This window comes from Chiloscyllium punctatum, chromosome 20, assembly GCF_047496795.1.
Source record: "Chiloscyllium punctatum isolate Juve2018m chromosome 20, sChiPun1.3, whole genome shotgun sequence".
NCBI classification, from domain to species: Eukaryota; Metazoa; Chordata; class Chondrichthyes; order Orectolobiformes; family Hemiscylliidae; genus Chiloscyllium; species Chiloscyllium punctatum.
This window is the reverse complement of record NC_092758.1, coordinates 1,455,740-1,464,638: the sequence shown is the minus strand read 5'-3', so window position 1 is coordinate 1,464,638 and position 8,899 is coordinate 1,455,740.

The window sequence follows — 8,899 nt, the reverse complement described above, 5'->3', positions numbered from 1 at the left end:
GTCACCTCCTCCCGCCCCTACAGTTACCTATCTCTGTCACCTCTCCAGCCCCTATACTCCTCCCTATCTCTGTCTCCTCCTCCAGCCCCTACACCCCTCCCTATCTCCATCCCCTCCTTCAGCCCCTACACCCCTCCCTATCTCCGTCACCTCCTCCAGCCCCTACATCCCTCCCTATCTCCGTAACCCCCTCCAGCCCCTACACCCCCTCCCTATCTCCGTCACCTCCTCCAGCCCCTACACCCCTCCCTATCACTGTCACCTCCTCCAGCCCCTACACCCCTCCCTATCTCCGTAACCTCCTCCAGCCCCTACAACCCTCCCTATCACTGTCACCTCCTCCAGCCCCTACACCCCTCCCTATCTCTGTCACCTCCTCCCGCCCCTACAGTTTCCCATCTCTGTCACCTCTCCAGCCCCTATACCCCTCCCTATCTCTGTCACCTCCTCCAGCCCCTACACCCCTCCCTATCTCTGTCACCTCCTCCAGCCCCTACATCCCTCCCTATCTCTGTCACCTCCTCCAGCCCCTACATCCCTCCCTATCTCCATCACCTCCTCCAGCCCCTATACCCCTCCCTATCTCCATCACCTCCTCCAGCCCCTATACCCCTCCCCATCTCTGTCACCTCCTCCAGCCCCTACACCCCTCCCTATCTCTGTCACCTCCTCCAGCCCCTACATCCCTCCCTATCTCTGTCACCTCCTCCAGCCCCTACATCCCTCCCTATCTCCATCACCTCCTCCAGCCCCTATACCCCTCCCTATCTCCATCACCTCCTCCAGCCCCTATACCCCTCCCCATCTCTGTCACCTCCTCCAGCCCCTATACCCCTCCCTACCTCTGTCGCCTCCTTCAGCCCCTACATCCCTCCCTATCTCTGTCACCTCCTCCAGCCCCTACATCCCTCCCTATCTCCATCACCTCCTCCAGCCCCTATACCCCTCCCTATCTCCATCACCTCCTCCAGCCCCTATACCCCTCCCTATCTCCATCACCTCCTCCAGCCCCTATACCCCTCCCTATCTCTGTCACCTCCTCCAGCCCCTGTACGCTTCCCTATCTCTGTCATCTCCTCCAGCCCCTACACCCCTCCCTATTTCTGTCACCTCCTCTGGCCCCTGTATCCCTCCTTATCTCTGTCATCTCCTCTAGCCTCAACCAGCTGAGAAGTCATACATCCTATCAGTCTTAGCTCTGGAATGTCCTTAATTTAACCAGTCCAATGTGTCCTGGTCTGACATTCTCCAATTCCTGCCTGCACCTCTTTGTCTCCCTCCCCCTTCCTGCGGTTGGAAAACACTGATTAAAACTGACTTCATTGACCACCTTTCAAAATGTCAAATTTTATTTTAAAACTCTCCAGAAAAGTATGTTTGGATTTTTACTGCTTGAAAGGTGCTATAAAAATGCCAATTGTTGTTATTGACAAGATTCTGTGATACAAAGGGTTGCCAGTCAAGCTGATCCCAATCTCGTGCATTTCCTTGCTGCCATTGGTCAATATTCATCTTTCAGCTGATCTCACCATTAAACAATAATTTATATAAAACATTTGGTTACCCCAAAGGCTTCACACCCCACACCCAGGATGTTGGATAAAAAACAGCCACCACCAAAAATATGGAGTAAAGCTAGCATGCTGTTCAGTGCAGGTTGTGTTGGACTGTCTGAGTGATGTATTTAATAAATCATTGCAGGTCTAATCCGAAGGAGCCAGAGAAGTAACAGTCAACAGCAACCCAGCCAATTTCTGGCACTGCCAACCATATGTGACAAGTTGCTTTCGGATGAAAACACCCTCTGCCCGACTAGTCCTTGTCCAGGAACCAGGTGAGACCGTTGCTCATTGCCAACCAGATCGTCAGGTTTGCCAACAGGTTCGGGTATCTGCACATCCCTTCCGGATAACGTCTTCCAACTTGTACCAGCTCAGTCGGAAAAAGACTTCAGTTGAAATGTTTAATAAATAGAGAATGACCGTGCCACTGGGAAGAAGAAGAAAGGGAAGGTAACAGGGTGAACTACAGGAGAAGAGAGTGTGAAGTGGGGCAATGAGGAACAGAGGAAATGCAATGACTCCAACAACTTTGACAAGAGGGTTGGCTGAGACAATGGGACAGGTTGTGAGGTTTTGTGGACTCAGGAAAAAGTGTCCCATGATTCTAAAAGCATCACATGATCTTTGCCAATCTCCTTCTGTCCTAGTATTGCCCTATTGGGTCGAATGGCCTATTTCTGGACTGTACCATTCTTGACAATGCTGTGCAGGATGATGCACAATTTCACTTTTCAATCAGGTGAAAGCACTGTCCTTTCTGACAAAAGCATTGAAATAAATACTGAACACAATTCAACACAATCACAGAATTGCTACAGGCCAGAAGGAGGCCATTTGGCCCATTATGCCCCCTATTCAAATGAGCATCATTACATCATGCCAACTTCCTGCCTTTTCCCTATAACCTTGCACACCATTTCTATCCAACTAACCATCTCATTCCCTCTTAATGCCTCGGTTGAACCTGCCTCCACCACTTTCCCAGGCAGTGCATTCCAGATCCTAACTACTCACTGAATGAAAATGTTTTTTTCTCACATCACCCTTACTTCATTTGCACTTCAAATTTATGCTCCCTCTTTATTGGAGATAGTAAGGACTGCAGTTGCTGGAAGTTATAGTCAGTACAAAGTGGAAATGGGAGGGCCCAGCAGGTCAGGTAGCATCAGAGAATCAGGAGAGTCATTGTTTTGGGTCAGAACTCTTCTTCAGGACTAGTGAAGAGTTCTGACCCAAAACATCGACTGTCCTGCTCCTCGGATGCTGCCTGACCTGTTCCCCTTTTCCTGTTCCTTTGACAAGCAGGAAAAGCTGTTCCCAATCTGCTCAGTTCAGCCCACTCATGATTTTGAAAATGTCTATAAAATCTCCTCTCAGTCTTCTTGTCTCCAACCAGAACAGTCTCAACTTCTTCAGTCTATCCTCACACTGAACCCAACTTGCTTCACATATCATTATGCTAATCTTTGCAATGTGGGCAAGGGGCACCGTCATTAAGATGTTCCGAAATCCCCCATTACTATTCCCATTTCATTGAGTGAAAGAGTCTCACTGGATCTTCTTTCCATAATTGAACAATTTCTACTTTTTTATTTGGAAACCTTTTGTTTTGGGCTCCAGTTTCTTTTTTGATGGGTTGGTTCATAAACAAAAAAAAATCTTTCTACCCATCAGTTGTGTTGGCTCTTGGGTAGACCTATCCAAATTGATACACTGTCTGTAATTTCCTTGTGAAGAATTGTTTCCCTCATTGTGTACATTCAAATCCCTTCAGAATGTTCTAACAGAGTCGATTTCGGACACCTAGTAAGGCTGTGCCTGGTGGACTGTATTTGGCTTTGGTCAATTTCACATTGGAATGTGGAAGGAGCATGATGAAATTTCACAGATGGATTGTTGACAAGGGGAGCTTGCTCCATGGGGAGAGATTGAGGAGACCAGGCCTACATTCTTGGGAGGTTAGAGAAAAGAGAGGTGATCGTATTCCAAAAAATTATCTTCTGAAAGGGTTGTCAGTCGAGGTGTGGAGGAAGTGTTTTCCCCATTTAAGGAATTGGAAAAAACAGGGTCATAATTTCAGAATAAAGCACCATTTAGTTGTGAAGGTTGAGTGGCTTGGAGGGGATCTTATAGGGGTTGGTGTTCACATGTATCTGCTGTCCTTGTCCTTCTCGATAGAAGTAGTCACGTGTTTGGAAAGAGAACGAGTAAGTTTGCATCCACAAGGGTGTAGCGGAGATAAATGAGCACTGAACTAGCCTGAATACAGGGCTAATCCAATGTGAGTTCATAATTTCTTGTGAGGAGAAGGAAGATACAGAAGACATAAAGCAAGACTTTGGTTGAAATGCTGGCCATACAAGGTAGCACAATGATACAATGAAACTCATTCTGTCAAAGAGATTGACAGTACATCAACCATCAATCAATGAAACAGATGATGGGTACTCACCTACTAATGGTGGCTGGAAGATATTTTAATTACTGAAATGAGAATGAGTGCTTTAAGTGCACTACAATACAAGGAAATAGCCACTGATACTAATCACAATGTAATAGATGTCAAGGAGGCAAAGTAATTATTACATTTCAATAGATTCTGCAGCAAATAGGAAAATCAGTTTGTTGCAGCCTGATATAGAGTAGGACTGAAGAACACATCTGCTTCTCTGAAAAGTGATCATTGAGTGACAATTGCAGATGGAGATTTACCCAGCCAAAACCTTGTTTAAATCCACTGAAGAGCAGTCAGTTTGTGGGTGTAGCTACAGCACATGGACTGCAGCGGTATAAGAAGGCATGCTCACCATCACCTTCCCCAGGGCAGCTGAGTTTGGGCTGGTGTGGTACTGGGGGCATTGGTGGTGTATGTATTGGCAAGATCCAGTGAGGACTCTTTGTGGTGAGGGTATCGATGGAGGTGCGGTGGCACTGAATTGTGGGCGGCTTTTGTTCCAGGAGCAGTGGTATGAGGAAGGAGCCTAACCACCAGGCCCATGAGGGAGCATTTAACAAGAAGGATCGTCAACCTGAACACTTTTTCTTTATTTCTTTATTCTTCTGCCTTTATTTTCTAATGCTTTGGTTTATTTCTCTGCGTTTGAAAATGTTGCTGGAGAATGGCGACACTATACAACATCTTTCACTGGATTTTGTAACAAAATACATTAACAATAAATAAATCAAATCAAATCAAATCAATGAGGAATGAACAGTAAATGCTGGCTCTGCCAACAACAGCCAGATCCCATGAGTGAATAATTACCCTCCATCCCACCTCCCTGTCCCAGGACTGGATGATTTCTTTGTTTATCTTTGGTCATATTTAATTGTACTGTTAGTGGCAATTTTCATCACTAGGATTTACAAGTAAATCATCTTAATATAGTTTCATCCTTGCCAATTGAAAAGATTTCAGTTTTGTAAACTTTTGTGAAAAACATGGATAATGATAAAAGAACTTTGAGAACACCATTTCTAACTTTGCAATAATGGCAAACCACATCACTCAGTTTATTTATAACGAAATAAAATATCCTCTAATAGTTTCCCTCGTTGTGGAGCAGGATGGAGTCTTGTATGTAGTTGAGAATGTGTGATTATTGTGGTTACTTTAGGGACTAATAGAACTGGTAGTATAAAGGAGCAGGATCTGAATGACAGACAGTGCAACAGCCAACTCTCCAAATTGACCTGCCATTTCGAGGAAAGAAATATTAATCTCCTAAGAAACACCAGGAGCAGTTCAATGAGGAAAACAATAATAAAACATTCTGCTCCTAATATTTTTTATTCCTTCATGTGCTATAGGTCATTGGCTAGATTAACAATTCTTGCCCTGTCCCTAATTGCCTTGGTGGGGTGTTGCCTTTATGAACCACTGTAAACATCCAATCCCACATTAGTAAATCAGCAATAATTGTGCGATCCAGAAGTAATGTCCTAAATGTGATTTGGAGATGCCGGTGTTGGACTGGGGTGTACAAAGTTAAGAATCACACAACACCAGGTTCTAGTCCAACAGGTTTAATTGGAAGCTATAGCTTTCAGTCCTAAACGTGTTAGTGAGTAACAAACTAAACCAAACATTTATTGAATCAACCCGAATCAGACAGATTTAATATTGAACATTTTGCATTTCTCATTTAAATATGGGAGCCATCCAATTGACAGGGTCTCACTAAAATAGCACTGATCCTTTCTTCAAATCTCAGGCTTCCTCACGAGCAGCAGGATTAATTGCTGATGTTTAAGCTTTGTTTGCTTGCCTTCAGCAGGTAGAGTGGAATCCTGCAGTGTTGGGCATGAAAAGAGAAGAGTCATCAGTGATAAGCTGTCGTTAATGATGCTTATACTGGTTGTGATTAGGCCACACTGACTGCGAAAGGAATTTCAGTCGGCTGACAACATGCTGATTTCTGCAAGTTGATCAACAAATCTTCAAAGCTCTTGATCATCAACACCCTGATACCAATGCTCCTTGTAACAATGAATAAAACAGAGGATACCATCGACTGGATTAGACTTCTCTTAGAGCTTGTTTTATGGTGTCAGAGACTTCAAAAGCAGACTTGATGTTGCATTTTCCCAAGTGATTTGATTAAATTTAGGGAGAACTATGTAAAACAGAGTTGTTCAATCTTTTTCATCTCTGACTTTCCTGTGAAGTAAGACAGGAGTTAAATCGAAATGCAAGGCTGAAACTCTCTCTGAATGTTGAGTGCAATAGAATGAGAGAATAATAGGGCCCACATTGCATTCCCAATAACAATGCAATCCAGGCAGAAAAAGCAAAACCAGACCAAACAGACATACAAATTAGGAGTAGGCCATCCAGCCTCTCTAGCCCGCTCTGCCATTCAAAGATTGTGGTTGATCTGATTATCCGACGTTCCTGTCAACCTCCCATAAGGAAAGGCATGTCACTTATATGTATATTTATAGAAAGCTATAATTTTTAAAGTTTGGATTTCTGACTAGTGGTTTCTGAATACTGGTTGTTTTTAGAGTCATAGAGATGTACAGCATGGAAACAGACCCTTCGGTCCAACCCGTCCATGCCGACCAGATATCCCAACCCAATCTAGTCCCACCTGCCAGCGCCAGGCCCATATCTCTCCAAACCCTTCCTATTCATATACCCATCCAAATACCTCTCAAATGTTGCAATTGTACCAGCCTTCACCACATCTTCTGGCAGCTCATTCCATACACGTATCACTCTCTGCGTGAAAAAGGTTGCCCCTTAATTCACTTTTATATCTTTCCCCTCTCACGCTAAACCTATGCCCTCTACTTCTGGACTCCCCAACCCCAGGGAAAAGTCTTTGTCTATTCATTCTATCCATGCCCCTCATGATTTTATAAACCTCTATAAGGTCACCCCTCAGCCTCCGATGCTCCAGGGAAAACAGCCCCAGCCTGTTCAGCCTCTCCCTATAGCTCAAATCCTCCAACCCTGGCAACATCCTTATAAATCTTTTCTGATCCCTTTCAAGTTTCACAACATCTTTCCGACAGGAAGGAGACCAGAATTGCACACAATATTCCAACAGTGGCCTAACTAATGTCCTGTACAGCCGCAACATGACCGACCAACTCCTGTACTCAATACTCTGACCAGTAAAGGAAAGCATACCAAATGCCTTCTTCACTATCTTATCTACCTGCGACTCCACTTTCAAGGAGCTATGAACCTGCACTCCAAGGTCTCTTTGTTCAGCAACACTCCCTAAGACCTTATCATTAAGTATATAAGATTTACTTTCCCAAAATGCAACACCTCACATTTATCTAAATTAAACTCCATCTGCCACTTATTAGCCCATTGGCCCATCTGATCAAGATCCCATTGTAGTCTGAGGTAGTGTTCTTCGTTATCCACTACACCTCCAATTTTGGTGTCATCAGCAACGTTACTAAGTATACCTCTCATGCTCAAATCCAAATCATTTATGTAAATGATAAAAAGTAGTGGACCCAGCACCGATCCTTTTGGCACTTCACAGGCCTCTAGTCTGAAAAACAATCCTCACCACCACCCTCTGTCTTCTACCTTTGAGCCAGTTCTGTATCCAAATGGCTAAATCTCCCTGTATTCCATGAGATCTAACCTTGCTAATCAGTCTCCCATGGGGAACCTTGTTGAATGCCTTACTGAAGTCCATATAGATCACGTCTACCGCTCTGCCCTCATCGATCCTCTTTGTTACTTCTTCAAAAAACCCAATCAAGTTTATAAGACATGATTTCCCATGCATAAAGACATGTTGACTATCCCTAATTAGTCCTTGCCTTTCCAAATACGTGTACATTCTGTCCCTCAAGATTTGCTCCAACAACTTGATCACCACCCACGTCTATAGATCCTTGGCTTGTCCTTACTACCTTTCTTGAACAGTGGCACCACATTAGCCAACCTCCAGTCTTTTCAAATAAGTAAAGTTAGAGAGTCCTTCCCAATGGAAATACCTGTAAAAGAACCACCAGTACAGAACATATTCATTGTACAGGACTTTCATTTTGAAGTGCACAAGACAATTCAGACAAGAACATGTCCATTTAGGGAAAGATGATGTTTGGCACATTTGCCTTCATTAGTCAGAGTTAAAAATCACACAGCACCAAGTTATAGTCCAACAGGTTTATTTGGAATTACAAGTTTTCAGAGCTTTAGTAGCTACCTGATGAAGGTGCAGCACTCCGAAAGCTAGTGCTTCCAAACAAACCTGTTGGACTATAACATGGTGTTATGTGATTTTTAACATTGTCCACCACAGTCCAACCCTGACTCCTACACTTCATTGGTCAGAGCATTGGGTGTCGAGGTGGGAACGTCATGTTGCGGCTGTCCAGGACACTGGTACAGCCTTATTTGGAATACTACACACAAAGTTTGTGAGAAGATTTGTAGCTCGGGTGCTCGTTGTTGTGGTTCTGTTCGCCGAGCTGGGAATTTGTGTTGCAGATGTTTCGTCCCCTGTCTAGGTGACATCCTCAGTTCTTGGGAGCCTCCTGTGAAGCGCTTCTGTGATCTTTCCTCCGGCATTTGTAGTGGTTTGAATCTGCCGCTTCCGGTTGTCAGTTCCAGCTGTTCGCTGCAGTGGCCGGTATATTGGGTCCAGGTCGATGTGCTTATTGATTGAATCTGTGGATGAGTGCCATGCCTCTAGGAATTCCCTGGCTGTTCTCTGTTTGGCTTGTCCTATAATAGTAGTGTTGTCCTAGTCGAACTCATGTTGCTTGTCATCTGTGTGTGTGGCTACTAAGGATAGCTGGTCGTGTCATTTCGTGGCTAGCTGGTGTTCATGGATACGGATCGTTAGCTGTCTCCCTGT